This window comes from Urocitellus parryii, chromosome 6 (assembly GCF_045843805.1).
Source record: "Urocitellus parryii isolate mUroPar1 chromosome 6, mUroPar1.hap1, whole genome shotgun sequence".
Lineage (NCBI taxonomy): Eukaryota > Metazoa > Chordata > Mammalia > Rodentia > Sciuridae > Urocitellus > Urocitellus parryii.
Window position 1 is genome coordinate 143025802 of NC_135536.1, and position 20558 is coordinate 143046359.

Genomic DNA, 20558 nt, shown 5'->3' on the forward strand with positions numbered 1-20558 from the left:
GGTCTATAATTTGCATCTAAGCTATAAACCTCTATAGAAAAACCAATACGATGTAAATGCTATGTAAATAGTTATTATATTGTATTATTTAGATAATAATGACAAGAAATAAATTCTGGCTGAGGCTGAGAATGCAGAATCCATGGATATGGAGGGCTGATTGTACTTAATATCATCCAAAACCAGGCATTTCAAATACTTATTCAGTATTTTACTGCATGTCTCCTTCTCTAGAAAATTAGGTCCTTCTAAATAAGTCTTACTCAAGGCCATCTCTCCAAAATTAAAACAGTTCCTTCAAAAGTAGGTGCACAGTAAATATTTGTCCAATAAATGACATTGAATATTAATAAGGGTTCTTTTCTGGCACCCATGATGTGTCCAAAGTAGTGGAAAACCACTAACTTAAATCATCTCATTTAATCAAGATTATGATTGCTAAAATAGAAAGTATATATAGAAGATAAGGTTTTAATAATAGCAAAGAGAGTGCTCGGGAGAATTAAAGCTTAATTTGACATGCCTTTATCCCCTGCCACTTAATGCAAGAGCAAGGGCCATTTTGTGACGTTAAAAGGCAAGAAATTTAAAATGAGTAAAAGGAAATACTTTTTAAAGCAGCGTATAATCTACCTGTGGAATTCACTGCCGCGGGATATTATTGAGGCAAATAGTCTAGCAAGATTCAAAAAAGGATTAGACATTTATATGAATAGGAATAATATTGGCAGTTACACTAACCAGGTTAAAAAGTTACAAGGCATGTCCGTCCTGAGCTCCAGGGCATAACTGTTCACCAGCTGAAGTGAGGAAGGAATTTCCCCCTTGATACAGCATTGCATAATTGGTCAGATGTATGGTGACTTATATTTTTGCTGTCTTCTGTAACATGGAGAGAGACCACTGCCGAGGGGAAGTTCCTAGGGAAGATGGCCCAGTGACCTCTAAACATGATATTTCTGACTCCTTCTTGAACAATTCTGAACAGAACCTGAGAAATTTTTTATTTTAGAAAGGGTAAAAATAATTTACCTCTTCTAGATGATGAAAATATTTCATGGAATGAAAGCATGCCCTGGCTATAATCTTATTAGTAGCACAGCCAATGGTACTTGAAGGTTCTCTGAGCACTGCATATAATGCAAAAGCAAAAACCCACCCATTTTCTGAGTCCATCTAACTCTTTGCCTTATGCATATCCACTTAATACATATGTGTTTATCAAAATATATATCTCTACAGGTGTACTGAGAAAACTGCGATTCATAATTCTGTCTACTCACCTTGCTCAGCTTCTCTCTGTCACAAAGTCAATTATGCTGCCAGGCACAATCTTTGATTCTTGGTAATGTATGCCATACATTTTTTTTAACCCTAAATAGGATAACAAAAAAAGAGGCAGTTTTTAGCCAAGTATCTGGATACAAGTTCTATAATAACATGATATCATATTAATGAAAATGTTGAAACTAAATTATTCATTATAGTCACTTAATTTTTTAGTCATCCAGGTATTGACAAATATTCTGAAGAAAATGTGCATGCTTGACTTATTAGAAAAAGAACATCCACCAAACTGTGTTATGAAAAACAGTCTGCAAGCCAAGACAGAAAGGGAAATTTTAATTTAATCCTTCAAGCCAGCCACTAATGTAAAAAAAAAAAAATTCTAAGATCCTTGAATAAAAGTCAACATATATCCATCAAGATGTGTTAATATAGAGGTTTTTCTGAACAGGAAAAAAAAACCCACAGATTCCATTAATATTTTCAGATACATTCTCATACAAAATAAGCTAAGAAATCTTGGTCTAGGTCCCATTCCAAAAGGAAATTCCCAAATGAATCTGGATGAAATCCTTTCAAAGTCATTTGGACCTACATGTAAGATTTGTTCTTTGGACCTTTTTTTTTTTTTAATTTTTATTGGTTGTTCACAACATTACAAAGCTCTTGACATATCATATTTCATAAATTAGATTGAAGTAGGTTATGAACTCCCAATTTTACCCCAAATGCAGATTGCAGAATCACGTCGGTTACACATCCACAATTTTACATAATGCCCAATTAGTAATTGTTGTATTCTGCTACCTTTCCTATCCCCTACTATCCCCCCTCCCCTCCCCTCCCATCTTCTCTCTCTACCCCTCTACTGTAATTCATTTCTCTCCTTGTTTATTTTCCCATTCCCCTCTCAACCTCTCTTTGGACCTTTTTTAAATTGGCAGAATAACAATTAGATTCTCTTAGCTAACGATCATTCCTATAGTATATGATTCTCTTCCAGAGGAAAGACCTGAAACATTTAATTTGCTTCAGATAGCAACAAATCATTTTATTAACTGGTTACAGACGAGCTTTTACAAATTAGGCTATTTCCTTGTGGCCTAAGATTTCCTGTTTACTTTTTCATGTGGTTTTTATAGAGTATAGCTTACATTTTTGTTATTAATGTTTTTTCCCTTAAAATTAACCACACAGTATAAGGAATTCCAAGTTATTTTAAAAGTGAAAACCCTATAGTTGCGATGAGGTTGAAGTTTCACACTAGCAAGGTGACTTCAGGTAAACCAATTAACCCCCCTACATCTCTCTTTTGTCATCTGTAAAATGGAAGTATAATAATATCTACAACACAAAACCCATGTACAGATTAAACCTAAAGACAATGCCTAAAAGCATTTGGCTCAGAGCCCGTCACATGTTAAGAACACAAATGTTATCTATTATGATGATGATGCACATTTTGACTATATATGTTTAAGCATTCGAAGTGTATTTCCTGTTTCCTTATTATTACATAATTCTTGTTTTAGTCAGCTTTTTGTCACTGGATCCAAAACACCTAACAAGAACAATTTGAGAAGAAAGTTTATTTGGTGCTCATGATTTCAGAGGTTTCTGTCCATAGATAGCTGACTTCATAGCTCTGGGTGCAGTATTATGCAGAACATCATGGCAGAAAAGTACAGTGGAGGAAAAAAAGATAGGCATATGGCACCAGGAAGCAAAGAGCTCCGCTTACCAGCGACAAAATGTAAACCCAAAGCCACATGTTCACTGACCTACTTCCTCCAGCTACTCCCCACCTGCCTACAGTTACTGCCCAGTTAATCCTTATCAGTGGATTCATGCACCAATTAGGTTAAAGCTGTTATAACTCATCCATTTCATTTCTAAACTTTCTTGCATTGTCTTATACATAAGCTTCATGGGGACACCTCACATCTAAGCCATAATTGTTCTCATGAATGTTTCATGACTCCCCTGATAAACACTATGAATGAGTTTCCAAAAGAATTTTCCCAATATACCATGTCACAGAAGTATAAGAGTGTCCATTTCACCACTCCTTGTGAAAAATGAGAATTATTATTCATTTTAATTATAATTTTATGAAATAGAAAACACAAAGAAAAAATGAAGGGAAAATATGTTTAAAAGGCATACTTAAGCTTTTCTGTTTCTATAATGGCGGTAGGGAGGTGGGGGGGTTGTGAATAGTGCAAATTTCCATTCCCTATTCAGTTTCCTTCCAAGAGCCTTCTCAGAGTATTTGCACTCCACATCTCAGAAACATGTTATCCTACAGTTGTAAACTTGTTTTCCAGCTGAGTGAGGGGAAGATTGACTTTCTGGTATTCTGCCAGATGTCCATTGGTCCCCATGAAGGCAGGTGATTCAACTTCAACCACCAGTGTGAAGATGGCGCATGCAAAACCATTCCCGGGGAAAATGGGACCTGGTGGAGCCAACATGTAAATATTTTCCTGCAAGATAGAATAATGCAGAATGACACAGCCCCATCTGACCACAAGTCACAGGAGGTATAACCCAATGAGGCATATCACCTGAGCTCTGAAAGGGATAATCTGTAGAGGAAAGTTGGTTTGTGCAGCTTTTCAAGAGACTAAATGCTACCTGGTTTTGTGGGAAGAGAAAAAAATAAAAGAATGCAAGAGAACACTTTGACCTTTGGTAGTGAATTTGCTGCACCAGAAAGGGGAGAGGCCAAAGATGTTGAAATGGAAATTTTCTAACTTCAGGCAACCAAACAAATGGTTTTCCTCATTGTTTCCACACCAATTTCCAACTGATCTCCTCTATGTCTTAAAACAAGTCATGAGGAGGGGCCAGAAAATTTGTTTGAAGTCTGTATAGGCATTGCTCCAAAGGTAAGAGAACTAACCTCCTTGGGTCATCCAGACAAAACTACAATGAGAAATCTCTTTAAAGTCAATATTATAGATATAAAGTGGTTCCAGGGCTTCTCCTAGCTCCATTAAATAGAGGACTCACATTAAAGCTCAAATCATAGTTGCCCATCAACATTTGTAGATGGGATTATATTATAAGATAAATCCCATTATAAGCTGAAAAAAAATAGCTGCCTGAAGATAGATAGGAACCACTGAGATGGCATCCTGTCATGGCTCCATAAACATCTCTATGCCAGGGTGTGAAGTACACCCAGAAGCCAGCAAAGTGGTAATGGAATAAAGACTCTCATGCCTGAATTTCTCTGTAGCCTCTCTAGACCTCTGTCACCATAGCTATCAAACAGCAGTCATAACACCTTGCCTTGCAGAGTTGTTGGGAGGGAAGAACCAGCTCCTGCTACTTTGGAGATATTATTTACATACACACACATGTGTATGCATACCCACGTAAATGCACTTGAGTTTTTGAAATCAATTACTCTTTTCCATCTTTATAGCTCAGAAGGTGATTTTTGGAAAGTCAATCGAGAAAGGAAGGAAAGAAACATTTTTTTTCCTCCAACAAGAAAAAGCAATTAAATGTCAAATATTAACTGTTCCTGGGAGTAAATTTTTTTAATGGGTTAAAGTCTTGGCCATTATAGACCTCCAATATGTAATTTCTAAGAAAGGACCAGGTAATATATTTTTTTAAATTAAGTGGAAGATAAAATGCTAGAACCAGCGTATCAATTCAGAAAGCACTTTTTTTTTTCATTTTCAGTGGCTTTCCAATTGCATCATGCCTTTTAAGAGGCCCAATTTGTTTAACAGCACTTTATTTTAAACCTTCACTAGTGCAAAGCATTGATTTATGATAGAGCTGATTAAAGCAACGGTGTCTTAAGCAATAATGATTTCAATTACAGGACTTACACCAATGCACATTATTCTGATTTTCTTTTCCTTCTGTCCACATTTTTATTCACTCAAGAAGAGGGTATGAGTAGATGATGTAATTTTGAAAAGTCCCTGGATAAAGTTAATATCAAAAAGGAATGTATAGACAGATGGACTGATGTACCTTTTTTGATTATGTGAATGTATTGTATTTTAATATGCTCTGACAAACTCTTGAACAGCTCCCTGATGAGCTCCTACCCGATATCATTAGGGTTATTTAGTGCTTGGATCCTGCTCAATTCCCACTGGAGCCACATTGAAGTACTAGGAATATGCACACTAGCTTCGCTCCAAGTCCAGTACTTACAGTCTTGCCTTCTTTTTTTGTGGGGCTTGGAAAAAAACAATTAAGCTCATCCTTAGATCTTTAACTCATTCAAGTCCAACAGCAATAGAAATGCATACCAAATGCTGTAACCCAATCTTGAGGGCCTATGTTACTCAGTTTTCCACTGGTATCACAAAATAGCTAAGAAAATCAGCTTTTAAGGAGGAAAGATTTATTTTGGCTCGTAGTTTCAAAGGTTTTGGAACATGGTCACTTGGCCCTGTTGCTTTGGGCCACATGGCAGCATCATACATCATGATTTCAGTAAGTGAAGGGGGATTGTTCACCTCATGGTGCCTGGAAAGCAAAAGAAAGATAAAGAAAGGACTGGAGTCCCAATATCACCTTGGAGGCATGCCACCAGTGACCTAACTTCCTTCCACGAGGCCCCACCCCTCAAAGGTTCCAGCACCTTTTAATAGCACCACAGGTTGACAATAAAGCCTTTAACAAGTGAACCTTTGTGGGATGCTCCAGGTGCAAACTAAAGCAGGGCCTATCCCACAGGCCAGTTTAGAAAATAAAAAAGCGAAGTCAGCCTAGAATCTTATGCAGGGAATTCAGTCCATTTATCTGCTTCCACATGCAACCCAACATGGAACCAATCACATTTTATTAATGGTGACTAGCAGAAAAGGAACCCTATTTAATGGGAATAGCAACTCCTGGGCCCTAGCCAATTGCTACTGTGGGGACCTATGAACCAAACTGTGCCACAACTTCCGAAATTTCAAAGGAATCCAGAAATTTATACTGAAGATGAAGTTTCTCAATTTTTAGTGGATAGACAAGCATGACCAAATTCAGTTTATAACCTGCCTTTGCAGTGCTTCTTAGTTGGTACACAAGCAACCCACCTGTCTACTTATTGGAGAGAAAATGTGCCATGACAGAGCACCGTGCTCAGCAATAACTCTTAAAAACTAACAAAATATTTATATTCTGCTATTTCATAAACATTTAATGGGAACCCAGGCACTGCACATGCAAAAGAAGGAATAATGCCCATCATCTACCTTCAAGGAGCAAGGCTCATACATATGAACCACAAAGAATTTCAGGTTTAAAAGATTAAGGAGAAATGTAATCTAAAATTAAGGCACTCTATGACATTTATTTTTAGATAAGAACTTCCTTTATTACCTTTCAGATAAATTAGTTTGTCCCCATGCTCAGATTTGAAACTCCATTTTAATTTGAGAACTAGTCCTGTGACTATCAAAGTCCATGTAGGATACATTCCCATTAAAATCCCCAATAGCAACTGAAAGGAAAAATTCCAATCACACCTTGATAGAGTTTTTCTCTACCAATGTTACAGATTTCTTAATTAGGCACTGATATTAACTGGGCCCTTGCATGATTTAAATCTAGCCCTTAATCTCAGCTATTCTATGCTGCTGTAATTTTTATGGGAGCTGACCAACTAATGCTATATGCATTAATTTCTGTGGAAAAATCATCTTAAATTTTTAAACGTTTGTTTTTAGAGGAGTAGAAGCCCCAAGACACAAATGAAAGCCGTCAGGTCCAGACATTGAATTTGTGGCTTAGCACTTCAAAAATTATGTTCCAAATTGCTTTACATTAAAAAAAAATCAGATCAAAGTTTAAAGTCTTTCTTTTCAAACTTTGTAATTATTTCTCAGATTCCTCCTTGAAATGCCTTTAAAGTATTTCCATTGAATAGTATGTGAACTCTTTCTCTTTCCATCTCAAATATGCTGTTGCCATCCATTACCTCCTCTGATGGCATTGCCTAAAGGGAAAGATGTCAAACGTCACCACTATGGGCAGGATATAGAAAGAGCCAGAGCAGGTTGTGCACCCTAGAGCTCAGTATTGAACTGATTTAAACACAGCATTTGATCCCTTTTGTACCTTAATAACCGGCAATTCAGGAGACCTCATTTCCTTCTTTGCATAAAATTCCCAGCAAAACTTTAGCATACAGCTGCCCTGTCCTTCTTCTCTTTTCAGCACATCCCCATACAACCTTGTGAAATTCTTCCCAGTGAGCATTAAATCATAGATAACTTGCTTTCCCTGCCCTGGGCACTAGAGGTGGTAGAACATCTGAACCTTCTTATCGGCTTTACATGGCTGGAAATCCTTATAGGGTCATTGACTTTTCTTAGTAAGGAGCCTCTTGGGTAGTCTTCTCCAGACCATTCAGTGATGAAGGAAGAAAAAGAAATTGAGAGAAGTACAGTGATTTTCCCAAGGTCCCACAGGTGGCCCCTACAATTTGTGATCTAGTGCTCTACTTTTTCTCATTGCTGTTATGAATAATAGTTCTCAAACTGGAATTTTACTTACGCTTCTTCATCAATAACAATTTATTGCAGGTTAGGATGCCTGATCTGAAAATCTCAAATCTGAATTGCTCCCAAATCCCCAAATTTTTTGACCAATGACCTGATGCAATAAAGGGAAAATTCTACACCTGACCACATGTGATAAGTTACAGTTAAATGCAGATGCACTAAAAATATTGCCTAAGATTACCTACAGGCTATGTGCATAAGGCGTATATGAAACAAATGAATTTCTTGTTTAGATTTGGGTCCCATTCCCAAGACATTTCATTATGTATATGCAAATATTACAAAATCTGAAATCTAAAACAATTTCATCTTAAATATTTCAGATAAGGTATGCTCAACCTGTATAAAGTGTTGACAGGCCCCTACTTGGCATCAAGTGCCATGCTCATCTCCAGAGACTCAATGAATGAGACCCATTCTAATCCTCATCCAATGCCTACTAATGCTGCTCCCTCCATTAGTCACTGCACAAAGCAAGCACAGAATGAACATCTCAGAGAAAACAAAGGCTTAGAAGAACTTTACAACATTCATCCCAATTCCTCATTTTACAGAAGAGGAAACAGAGACCCAGAGAGTCAGTTCATGTTAGAGGAAGGTCTAAAACCCATGATGTAGACCTCAGAGTCAAGTTCTTTTCAGTCCAGTACATTTATGTAATTCAGAATGCAACCTAACTTTTTGGTCCAATCTATCACATTTATCACAAATATTCCCTTTGTTATCCTTTAGGTAAGTTACTTTGTCACTATGGTCTGTTTGGAAGTTACATTTTAATTTGAGAACTAGTCTTTTGAATACCAATGTCTACACAGGATACATTCCCATTAAACTCCTCAACATGATGGACCAATGGTCCCCAGGTCTCAGAATTTAGACATATAGAAGAACTGAAATAATTAGGATAGAATACATAGTAATAGCACACACTAACATCTCTGACATACTCAGGGCAAATCCAAAGAACTTGTGGGATAAACTGAGGTCACCAGAGACACTAGGATTTTCATTTGTACATCATGATGCTAATGAAATGTTTAGACTCACCACAGATATATTTAAAATACTAGCTATAGTTCCTATATATTTTCAATGACTTTATAGATCAATTGCATTCAAAAATCTTAGCTTAAGTATAAATGGTAACTGGATCCATTAAAGAAGTAAGTTAGGTCTTTTTGTTTTTTAATGTGGTCTTTCAGGAAGCTGCCTCTGGACATAACTACAGAAAATTAACACAATAAGTAAAGCATTATAGAACAGCTATTAACTGATTATGCTAATAAAAACCAAATGGGGGCCTTAATTCTGTCCCTCTGGGAAAGCAGGACAGATAAAATAAACAACAGGGAAAAATATGAAGTAAAGGATAATTGATTTTAAACAATAATAATACAGATAACTCCCACCATATTAAAAAAAATACAAATGTCTATTTTTGGGAATGATACAAGAAAATTCTTATTCTGACACCTTAACACTGAAGTTTGGTGATAATAGGAGTGCTTCCTAGGCAAACAAGTTGGAAAAGCTAAGGAGTGCTGGAATTTTCTTAAATGCAGGCACATAGCTACAACAATTCAATTTATTACATTATCAAATGTCTCCCTCAGAGAAAGACAGAATCTCAACTTTCACATGGCATGTTCCATTATCATGGGATAGGAAGTAGGGTACAAGGAATCTGAGCAGTCAAGAACAAGGCCACACAAGAGGATAGAAAAGAAGACAGAGTTCCCACTCCTGGGAAGAAGTTAGGGAGCCCTTTGACCACACCCCCAGTACAGCCCATGCTGTTGACTAAATCTGCAAATTTTTGAGCATGCTTGGGATTAACTCTATGTAGAAAGTCATGATAGAAATCCTCTTTGCTTTTTATTTGTTATCTAAAACATGGCACATACCACTATCTTCAAACCAAACAGACCCAATAGTGTCCCGTAGGAAGAATCTATCAGGTGTCTTCTTTAAAGTGATAAGTCTAATTAAAATGTTTTTGGAAGTTGTCACTAATTTTTGCATTATCTCACAATTTACAGAAGACTTAGAGGGTCAGGGTGATACAGTGACATCTCCAAGGATCCACCCTTATTAGGTCTGGCCTACCCCAAAAGTGCTCACCAATCTACATCCTTTACACAGCCTCAGCACTATTGCTAACTCTTGCTGTTTGTTCCCCTAGGTCTCTTTTCACATATTGTTTTAACCCAAGGAACCAATCCTTTTTGCATGGCATATGCAAAATCCCAAGATATTTTTACTTCTCATTGGCAAAAAGTCAGCAAATTCAAATGAAATGATAATTTCTATGTGAGAAAATACTTTAGCATTTTCTTAAAATGGGAAAATAAAAAATCTCAGGCAAGACATTAACTTTTAAGTTGGCAGAAAATATCCTGTTAAGTTTCACATGTTGTACTAAAATAAAACAAGAGCAGTTCAGGTTTTTATCATGTTAGTCTGAGAATTAAAGGAGAGTTGTACTATCAGTAAGTAAACAATGGGTGTTTAGAGTTCCAAAGAAGAATCAACAGATACAAGCAGGAGATGTCTGTGCACAAGAGTGAACACTCTTGAGTAAAGGAACAGTAAGACTTATTTAGGACTTGGCAGAAGGGTGGAGTAGACAAACAAAAAAATAATAATAATAATTCAGGAAAAGAGGCTGAAAGCTGAATCTAGAAACATGTATGAAAGTCAGAACTCAGGAAAATTACACATATTCAGATATTCACACTTAATGTCAAAATATAGGAAGCATTCCTAATGATGAATACCTTTAAGTGACTTGGAGGTTCTCATCTTTTGCAATAAGACAAGAAAAAAACTTTTTAAAATTATATAATTTTGGCAAGGGGATAGAGAGATCATTATTTGCAGATGATAATCTCATCTGCCTAGATAATTCAAAAAGAATCAAATTACTCAATGGCAGAGCAGTTGCCTAGCATGAGCAAAGCCCTGGGTTTAATCCCTACCACTGGAAAAATATACATATAAGTTTATAAATGAAAATAATAACCAAATTGGCCAAATTATTTGAATAGAAAATCAGTCAAATGGCAAATAGAAAACAAAAATGTATAAATAAATTGACTTCCCAGCAAAGTGTCATAAAATATACCAAGAAAATTTCATGCACAAAAGCACTGAATAAAATTGAGACTATAGTGAGAAACTACCTAAAGAAACTCTACCTTTTCAGAAGATCATATGAAAAGTTAAATAAGAAGCCATCATTTATTTCTACATGAGAAAACCCAATACTAAAAGAACTCAAATCCTCACCCATTAAGAAATAGTTTGGAATTTGATGACTTCTTAAAGCATAACAAGCAGGAACACATAACCCAGAAAACTAATTTGAATGAGGAAAAACTTGCATTACTGATTAAGAAAACATTTTCTTAAATTATAGTTAAAAAGAAAAACTTGGAGAAAAGAGATGAAGACAAAAAAATGAAATAAAACATAAAAATTTGAAAAGGGTCCAATAACATATAATATATAATAAAAAGGAATTTCATTAAATATATTCTTACCCCATGGACTAAAAAGAATTCCCAGAGAAATGAGAGATTTAAATGTTTTTAAAAATAAAAGGATCCACAAAAACACTAGTAGAAAATATAGATTAATAACATTGATCTCATGCAGGAATGTACGAAGCCTTTTTAAACATAAAAGCAAAGGTAGAAAGAAAAAAAAACATTTTGCAATTAAATTCACAAACATATGTTAATGAATTAACAACTAAAAACCAAATGACAAAACAGAAAATATTTGCAGTACATCATGGTGAAAGGGTTAATAAACTTAAGATAAAGAAAACGTATAATTTAATGGAAAATCAGCTAATACCCCATAGAACTAGGAGGCAAACTTAAGCAAATAAAAGTAAAAGCAAGGGTTGGAGTTGTGGCTCAGTGGCAGAGCACTTGCCTGGCACATCTAAGGCATTGGGTTTGATCCTCAGCACCACATTAAAAAAATAAACAAAATAAAGATATTATGTCCATATATAACTAAAAAAAATTTAAAACCAAAAAGTAATGGCAAGGACACAAACCACATACACACAAAACAAGACCGATAGTCAGGAAATGGGAAGAAAGGGAGCATCACAAACAACAAAAAGTAAATAAAAATCACAGTCCATAGGCCACTAAGGTTTTTTTTCTTATTTGGGGAAGAATTAATATTTCCTGAAATCAGCATTCTCATTCAGTGCAAATGGCATAAATACTTCAGAGGGCAACCTACAAAAGATAGCCGAAAACAAATAAATAATAAATAGATAAATAAATAACAAATAGATAAATGAATAAATAAGGCAGGATTTTCAATTATAGTAATTAAGACAGAGGAAATGAAAATACACACAAAGATTTTATAAAAGCTACAAAAGACCTAACTATCTAACAAGAGGTCAAATGAGTCACTGGTGACATAAAAATAATGATTTCGATTAGTTTTGAGAATCCAAGAAAATCATCCATTCTGTCTTGTCAAATGGAAAAAGCAGTTTACTACACAGCGGCCCACCCATCAGGGCCCCTCTCCTGTTTTTCAAACAAACAAATATATGCATGTTAAAAAAAAAAAAAAAAAAAAAGTCCAGGAGGGTTGGGGTTGTGGCTCAGTTCTAGAGCACCTGCCTAACATGCATGACACACTAGGTTCGATCCCCAGCACCACATCAAGAGATAAATAAATAACGGTCTTAAAAGAAAAGTAGAGATTTTAAAATGTATTTAAAAGTATTAGCAGTGATGACACCCTGCTGGTAAGGCTCAGAGGCCATTTCTATTCACTTCATGGTTGTTTTTTCCATAATTTCCAAATGTTCTGCCATGGACATATATCCTTTTCACAACAATAAAATACATTTTTTTTTCTTATGCTCTTTAAATCCTAGTTTGATAAAAGTGTGTCAATGGAAGATAAACTGCTGAGAGAGGATGATGCAGGGGACGCAAGGAGAGCCCAGGCCACCCGACCTCTTAAGCTTGTAAGTCTAAACCTTCACCTTATTCTGGCTCCCCCCCCCGCCTCCTTTTTTTTTTTTTTTAATCTGTTCTCAGAAAGTTTGCAGCTTCCAACTGCATTTTATTTGCTCCCCGTATGAGTGACAGACCAGAATGTCCCAAGAATCCTTAATGTATTTTGTGTCAGGGGCCTGTGGGTCAGTAAGGTTATTAATAAACATAGCCTCTTGTTCTAATTTCGGTCCCTCCTCTCCTTCATGCCTCTCCTCCTGCCCTGCTTTTCCTTTCACTTCTCTGTCTGACCCTTTTCCCCTCCTCCCTGATATAAAGGAATCGGCCTTCATTTTAGCTCAACTTCTGGCACTTTTCCCATAACTCTTTTTTGATGCCATTATTGGTCCTGCTAAGTTTTCATGGGGAATTTAATTTTTGAGGAAATGTTTAGTGTTCTAAATCAATTCGATGCAGCTGAGGCGATGCTATGATTTGACAGGCATGGGAGGCTGGAGGGATAAGTAAAATTGAGGCAAAATGTGGCTGGGCAAGGGGGTACCTTGTTTTTAAAAAAGAATTTCTGTTAGATCAGACAAGATTCACTGACCACAAATTTAGCAGAACATGAGAGGCTAGGCCTATACAGAAAGACATGAGATTGGAAGGCAGAAGGCAGATTTGAGTTTTTCTATTTTTATATTATCTTTGATGAAACAAAAAGAACTTAGAGAGCTCGCCATTGTGCAAACTCTTATACCTGGATACATGTATGAGAGTTACATGGATGTGCATATAATTTGATGTATGTACAGCAATTTTATTTTCCATTCAGAGCTTGATTTACTACCTAAAGTTGTGTTTAGAGTAAGCCTTAGTCTTTTTTTTAATTATTTCATTACACATATAGAAGTGATTACACTGCCATCACCAAATGCTCAGACACAATCTTCAAAGCCCCTGCATTTTGTACAAATTCGGTTCGATTTTTTGTTGTCATTTTTACTTCCAACATTTTGTAACTGCAACTGCAAACCATAGAAGATTACTTTGTGACCTGAAAATAGTCCACACACAAAAACTGCATGTGCTCTTTCAATCTTATTAAACTTTAGTTCTTTCTCAAAAAAAAAAAATTGGATCTCCAAACCTTGCTCCAAATATGTAACTGATATATGTACCAATGGGCATTTACTTAACAATGATAAAGCAACATTTTCATGTGGGAAAATACGTATAAAGAAACACATGATTATGTGTTGAATTATTCATACCTTTCAAATTAACCTATTACACTTTCATATGCAAGAACACATTAGTTTTTGAATGTGACCTAGACTACCTTTCTTAAAATGAGTGGAAGTCTTTTGGAGCAATGCAATTTTTTTTAATACATGATTAATCCAACTCCAAACTGGGGTCTTTACATTGTGAACTGATGAAAAAAATGAAATTACAAGTCTAAATTTATTAAGTAAGATAATTATGTATATATAAATTCATTATAATGAAACCTACTAGTTTCATAGCATTAAAAGAATTGCACCTAACTTTTGGTCTTTTCCAAACTGAGAGAAAAAAAATCTATGGAAATTTTGAAATAATTATGCATTCAACCTTATTTTTTCTTTTGTTTTGGGGGATGGAACCCAAGGCCTCACATATGCTAGGGGAAGTGCTGCACCACTGGGCTATATCCCCAGTCCTGCATTCGGTTTCTTCATGGACACCAAAACCACTTCCCACAACAGTTAGAAAGGCAGGAATTTAAGCTCAGCTAAAATTGCCACTGGAAGTAGCCATTAATCAGACCTGATTGAATATCTAATGTGGTTCCTTGCTTGCTCTTTCCTTTTCCTTTTCCTTTAGAATTGTATCTGTTTCCTTTTCCTTTAGAATTGTATTTGTTCTGTACCAAAAATCAAAGGATGAGTGTAGCTTTAAATGCATTCTGTTAAATGTATGGTCATCTCTTATTCATGAGATAATATTTAATTGAGTTACTTTTAAGAGCAGTGTTTTTCTTCACATACATAGGTTTGAATAAGCATGAGCTTATTAGTTAATGGTGGAGAAGAAAAAAAAACAAGGAAGCTTTTATTGAGTGTGTACTAAGTACCAGTGTCATTTGTTGGAGAGTGTACCTTATGCTAAGTGCTTCCACTCTTCGTTTCTCATGTTGTCCTTACAACATCACTGTGAAGAAGTGTTTGTCAACTTCAAGATACAGATGGGGAAAACGGGGTTTACAGATGTTACACAACACTCGCAAGACACACAGTAATTGTAGCACAAAGCAGGGATTCAAACCCAGGCTCTGCCTGCCAAAATACTACTGCCACTGATTATGAATAAACAGAATTCACTGTTTACAACAGCGAGGGCTGGGACTTGGAGCACTGAGGATTAACTCCCAAGGTTTACTGCAATCAGGGATTGAGGTTAGTGACACCTGGTCACTTAGAAGATATGATTTGGGGATGTTCAAGTGGCCAAAAAAGGACTTGCATTAGAAAACATGCTAAAAAACACTAAAATAGGTCTCCAATAGCAGTGATCATGTTAGCATGACAATCTATGTGTTATATATTATAACACCCATAACACTGTGGGATTCAAACTGGATAGATGAGTGACTTTGAAAAGCTGAGCACTTTTGTGCCCTTGTTTTATGTGTTTTAAATTTTCTATATTTGAAGAAGGGTTTGGTTCCAAGGTGTTCCTTTAAATTTTGATAAATAAATGTTCTAAAGATCCTCTATGGGGAATTTTTCCCTCACATAATAAGGTTGCATGCAAAGCACGGTTTGATGCCCTGTAGCAGACCTTTCTTTTTAATGCCCACTCTGTTCGTTGCTTCCAAGTCCCAGCCTGGGATCCGCAGGTTGTGGGACAAGGATAAAGAGTGTGGTGAGTATCAGGCTACAGTTCTCAATGCTCAGGGGATAAGATTTCTTATGAAAACTGGCAGCTTTTTTGTTCTTACTCAGCCTTTTTAACACACAGCCAGGTCTCTGTTTAGCTGCGCCCGCTGTGGTTGCGACTGTACAGGGCTAAATTTATGCTGCTGACAACTCCCATTGAAGTGTCACGGTGGCACAGTCAGTGGGAGTTGTGTGAATACCTGCACGGCAGCCCGTGGCCCGCCGAGTGTAACAGCATCTCTGCCCTGGGAGATTATTGGTATGATATGGGCGATGCGTAATGGATAGGGCAGTCTGTGTACAAATTTCAAATGACTTGCTACACCCCTTTCGGATGGTTGCTGTCAAAAGTATTAGCACATTACACACACAACAACCACATATCATGTTACCAGTGGCCCCTGCTCCTACAGAATGGCTCCTCCCACATCTCACAGTAGGTAATTGCTTGGGGGTCACCTATTGAACACACACAAAGGAGAAAACAGCGGTGAATTTTATTCTTTGAGCTCAACTGTACTAATTCAGAAGGAAGAAAATACCCAATGTGTTTAAATTAGCATGGACTGAGGTTCAAAGAGATTTGCCTGTAAAAAGGTATCTCTGAAAGTTTTAAATTTTCAACCTGATGAGAACTGGTTATGACACACTGAAGTGGAACCTAGGGGAGCCTTAGGTTGCTATGCACATAAATCAAGACCCACTCTGACATCAGTAGCTTCATGGCTGGTGTTAATGAAAAGGTAGGACCATGCAGAGACTTCCACATACTGGGGGAAGTTTTAAAACATCTATTTCTTAGCATGTGTTATTCAATGAGTCTGCCTCTGGCCTGGGAATCTACCAAAGTTTTAAATGAAATAAATATCTAAGAAGCACTAGCATTCCTGTTCAGCTCTTTTTCATGATAAAAATACATGTCATCTCCTCTCAGCCTGGAATAAATACAAACTAAGCAGTGTGATTCTCCCCTTCTGAGTTTAGATTGGACCTGAGTGTGTGATTTTTCTGGTCTTCTATGCTAAATGAAGGCACGATAGATTTGCCTCAATAAAGATATTATTGATGTTATTGTTCGTAGAAAGGTTAGCAGGAAAATAACCACCAGAGAGATGTTGAATCTACACAACTTCTCTTTTCAGGGTCGATTTCTCTCTCTTTAGTACTTTTACTACAAGGGATTGAACCAAGGGGTACTCTATCACTGAGCTATGACCCCAGCCCTTTTTAAATTTTTTTTTTAAACAGGGTCTCACTAAATTGCCTAGGCTGGCCTCTACTTGTGATCCTCCTGCCTCAGCATCCCAAGAAGCTGAGATTATAGGCATGAGCCTGGATTCAAGATTTCTTTGTTATAATAATATTGAAAATCTGTGAGCATTAGAAACTAGAGTATTGATTATACTGTCTGCTTACATCCAGTGTTTACAACACTATGGAAACTCATTCACCTGTATTCTCAACATCTTAGCACCAAATGCCCCCGTAACTCTTTATTTTTCTATTTTTGGAGGTAGTGGATATTGAACTCAGGGGCACTTGCCCACTGAGCCACTTCCCCATCCCGATTTTGTATTTTATTTACAGACAGAGTCTCACTGAGTTGCTTAGCACCTCACTTTTGCTGAGGCTGGCTTTGAACTCCAGATCCTCCTGTCTCAGCCACTGGAGCCACTGGGATTACAGGCGTGCACCACTGTGCCCAGCCCCTGTATCTCTTTAGAGAAATAGATATGAACAACATTGTCCCCTTTCTTAAGTATCTTTTCTCAATTTATTTTATCTCTATAATAAATAATGCATGTCATATGCTAGACACTAGTTTAAGTGCTTTAAAAATATTAAATCATCAGGGCACAGTGGTACATGCCTGTAATCCCAGGGACTCAGGAGACTGAGGCAGGAGGATCGAAAGTTCAAAATCAACCTCAGCAATGTACTGAAACCCTGTCTCAAAATAAAAATAAAAAGTAAAAGGGGCTAGGAGTGTGGCTCTAATGGTTAAGTGCCTCTGGGTTCAATCCCTCATACCCATGCCCTCCAAAAATACCAAATCATCTAGCCATTAAAACAATTACATATAGTAATTACATTATTATCTCCATTTTACAGATGCAGAAACTGAGTCACAGATAAATAAACAAGCCCTGGGCCATCTAACTTGTATATTGTCAAATGCAGCATTTAAACCCAAGCAAATTTCATTCCAGAGACCCCTCTTCTAACCATTTCTTATGAGCTGATTGAAGAAATAAATATGCAACTATTTTCAACATAACACTAGTGTCATAGAAGACCCCAGAAACTCTAGAAACCCAACATCTGCAAAATTTAGTTCAATGATTGGGAAAAACTACTTCTAAAAAGGCTGGGCAATTTGTAAGACAACAAAAGATGAGAGAGAGACAGAGATTATAAAAGCTAACAAAAAGCCAAAGCAAAATGAAATTTAATGGGGATAAACATGAGACATTCTTAAATGCATTAAATCCACTGCATAAGCCCCAGATGATTGAAGTCTGACTCAGGGGTGCAGAGCTCTTCCCTGGTGGAGGGTTCTCTTTAAGACCAATAACAAGATACAGTGGACAGACACTGTCTCTGCTGGTCACAGAACTTCTGTGTATTTGATTTGTTTCAAGAGACTTTTTTTAAAAAATTATCGTTATTTATTTTTATGTGGTGTTGAGGATTGAACCCAGCACTTCATATGTGCTAGGTGTATGCTCTACGGCTGAGCCACAACCCCAGCCCTCAAGAGACTTCTTAAGGGCAGGGGATATAGCTCAGTTGGTAGAGTGGTTGCTTCACATGCACAAGGTCCTGAGTTCAATCCCCAGCACCACAATAAATAAATAAATAAATAAATAAATAAATAAATAAATAAATAAATAAAGACAGAGACTTCTTAAAAGATTCTGGAAAGCCAAGACTAACTCAGGAAAGCAAGAGTTCCTGAGTTATGGGAAACTGGAGAATCTCTCCAGTTAAACACCAGCAGTGGATTGGGGAGCATGACCGTTATCTTCAAGTATCAGGAGGTCTGTCACAGGGTAAAGGGACAAGATTCAATTGTATGTCCTCTAAGGATAGAATTTGATATGATGGATTGATGTTCCAGAGATGTGGATTTTGGCTTCCATTTGAGGAACAAAGCTTTCCATAAACAAAGCTTTCTCCTACACAAGCAGCTTAGGGAGACTGAGCCCTTCCCCTCCATTTCTTTAGATGGGCCCTGGGCCAACTGGAGGCTTTTGCCCAGACCTTCCCACACATGTTACCTGCCTTAAATCTGCAACTCCTGAAGTTTCTCAGTCTTCATCTGCACTCATCTGTCCATCTCCAAAACCCTGGGTTCAGCAGGAATTTGGACCAATGCTCAATTTTCCTTCCAGTGTCGTAGAAGTCCATGTCTTCTTGATTTTGTAATGGAGTCTTGAATTTAAAAAAAAAAAAAAGTAAACAGATTATCTCTGTTTTATTAGGTTAAGAAATGTCAGAGTGCCAAGTACCCAGACAACTTCAGAGACGGACAATGTCTGTCCTCTCACACCTAGATTCCTGCTCACATTTGAACGACTGCTTCTATACAACCAACCTTAGCATTGTTACAGAGCAACTCCGTCCTAACCTTATTCTAGAAAATTGGTCTGGTCCCCAGTGGCCACTATATCATTTAGCTGAGAGCTTACTATCATTTCTAAGTTAATTTGTGAGTTAATTGTAAATGTCAGGAAGCTCTGACATTGCAGAAAATGTTAAAAAAATTTTTAGATGAACCAGAGTCAGAAAAATCCAAAGTTGAATACAGTTGGCTTTCCAACCAGTTTTTTTTTTTAATCAGTAAAATATGTTGATGTATGAAGGATCTGGAATGGCATCGTCTAGGAGCTGCCTTAGAAGACTAAGTACATACAGGATGATTTGCTCAAAACTGAAATGCTTTCCTGCTCTGAGATTCCCACAGCACTACACTATCACAGCCTCGATTCTGTTTTCATCTAAATGACTGTCCAAGTGACAGAACTTGAAAAACAAGAATTCAGTCCTTGACTGTTGTTATTTCCAATTTGATGGTCTAACAGTTGTATTTGGTGTGGCTGAATTTTTAGACTCTGAACACATGCCATTATGAGCGCAGGTAAAATGATAATCTGTCTTTTCCACACTGCTGCATTTGGCAGCTTACTCTTCAGGAATGACTACTTTTCCCACTTCTTCTTGTTTCCTGATCTCTGTGGATATTCACCCCTTCCCCCGACCCACAAGGTCAAAGCCTTAACATCAGGATTATGTTAAAGGAAAGAGAGTACTTTCAAAAAGTTCTAGAATTACCAGAGTTATGAAAAATGAAGATTGTTCCTCCTAAGAAGAGGGAGAAATCTATACCTCAGTTTCAAACAATTCAAATTTGTGAGTTTTGTCCAAATGTTCTAAATGCATTTTTTTTCCCTCAACATCTGTATTTGCTGCCACCTAGGCTAATCATTGCCACCAATACAGTTCTCATGGTAGTAATGTCACTATCTACCATTAGTTACTAATATACAATGTGTTGGAAAAGGGAGTTAAATTGAAGAGGCATGGTAAGTAAGCAAGAGATGACAGGCAGCCTTTATTTCCTAACTTCTCTTGCAAAAATCATTTTTGAGAAACTTTGCAAACTGAAAAACTATATCCTGACACATTTTTTAGTCAGCCAGACTCCTCTCTGCGTGATAAAACCCAGGCCTCCTTTATAGAGGGTCTATGTGTTAAGTGTTTTACCTGGAAGACAATGTTCAGTTCCCTATTCATTGACATTTTTCAGGCAAGTCACAACAGGACTTTTTCAC

General features: G+C 36.9%; 1 long non-coding RNA gene across 1 annotated transcript in view; it reads right to left on the minus strand.

Annotated features, from left to right (window-relative positions):
- The window catches only part of LOC113186572 (uncharacterized), a 60037-nt gene extending 40886 nt beyond the window's left edge, over positions 1-19151 (minus strand). The window contains exons 1-2 of the long non-coding RNA XR_003301306.2: positions 19009-19151; positions 1284-1374 (exon numbers count right to left, since the gene is read on the minus strand). This is a non-coding gene — a long non-coding RNA (uncharacterized LOC113186572). The remainder of the gene's footprint in view (positions 1-1283; positions 1375-19008) is intronic.
- Between the last annotated feature and the right edge of the window lie 1407 nt (positions 19152-20558).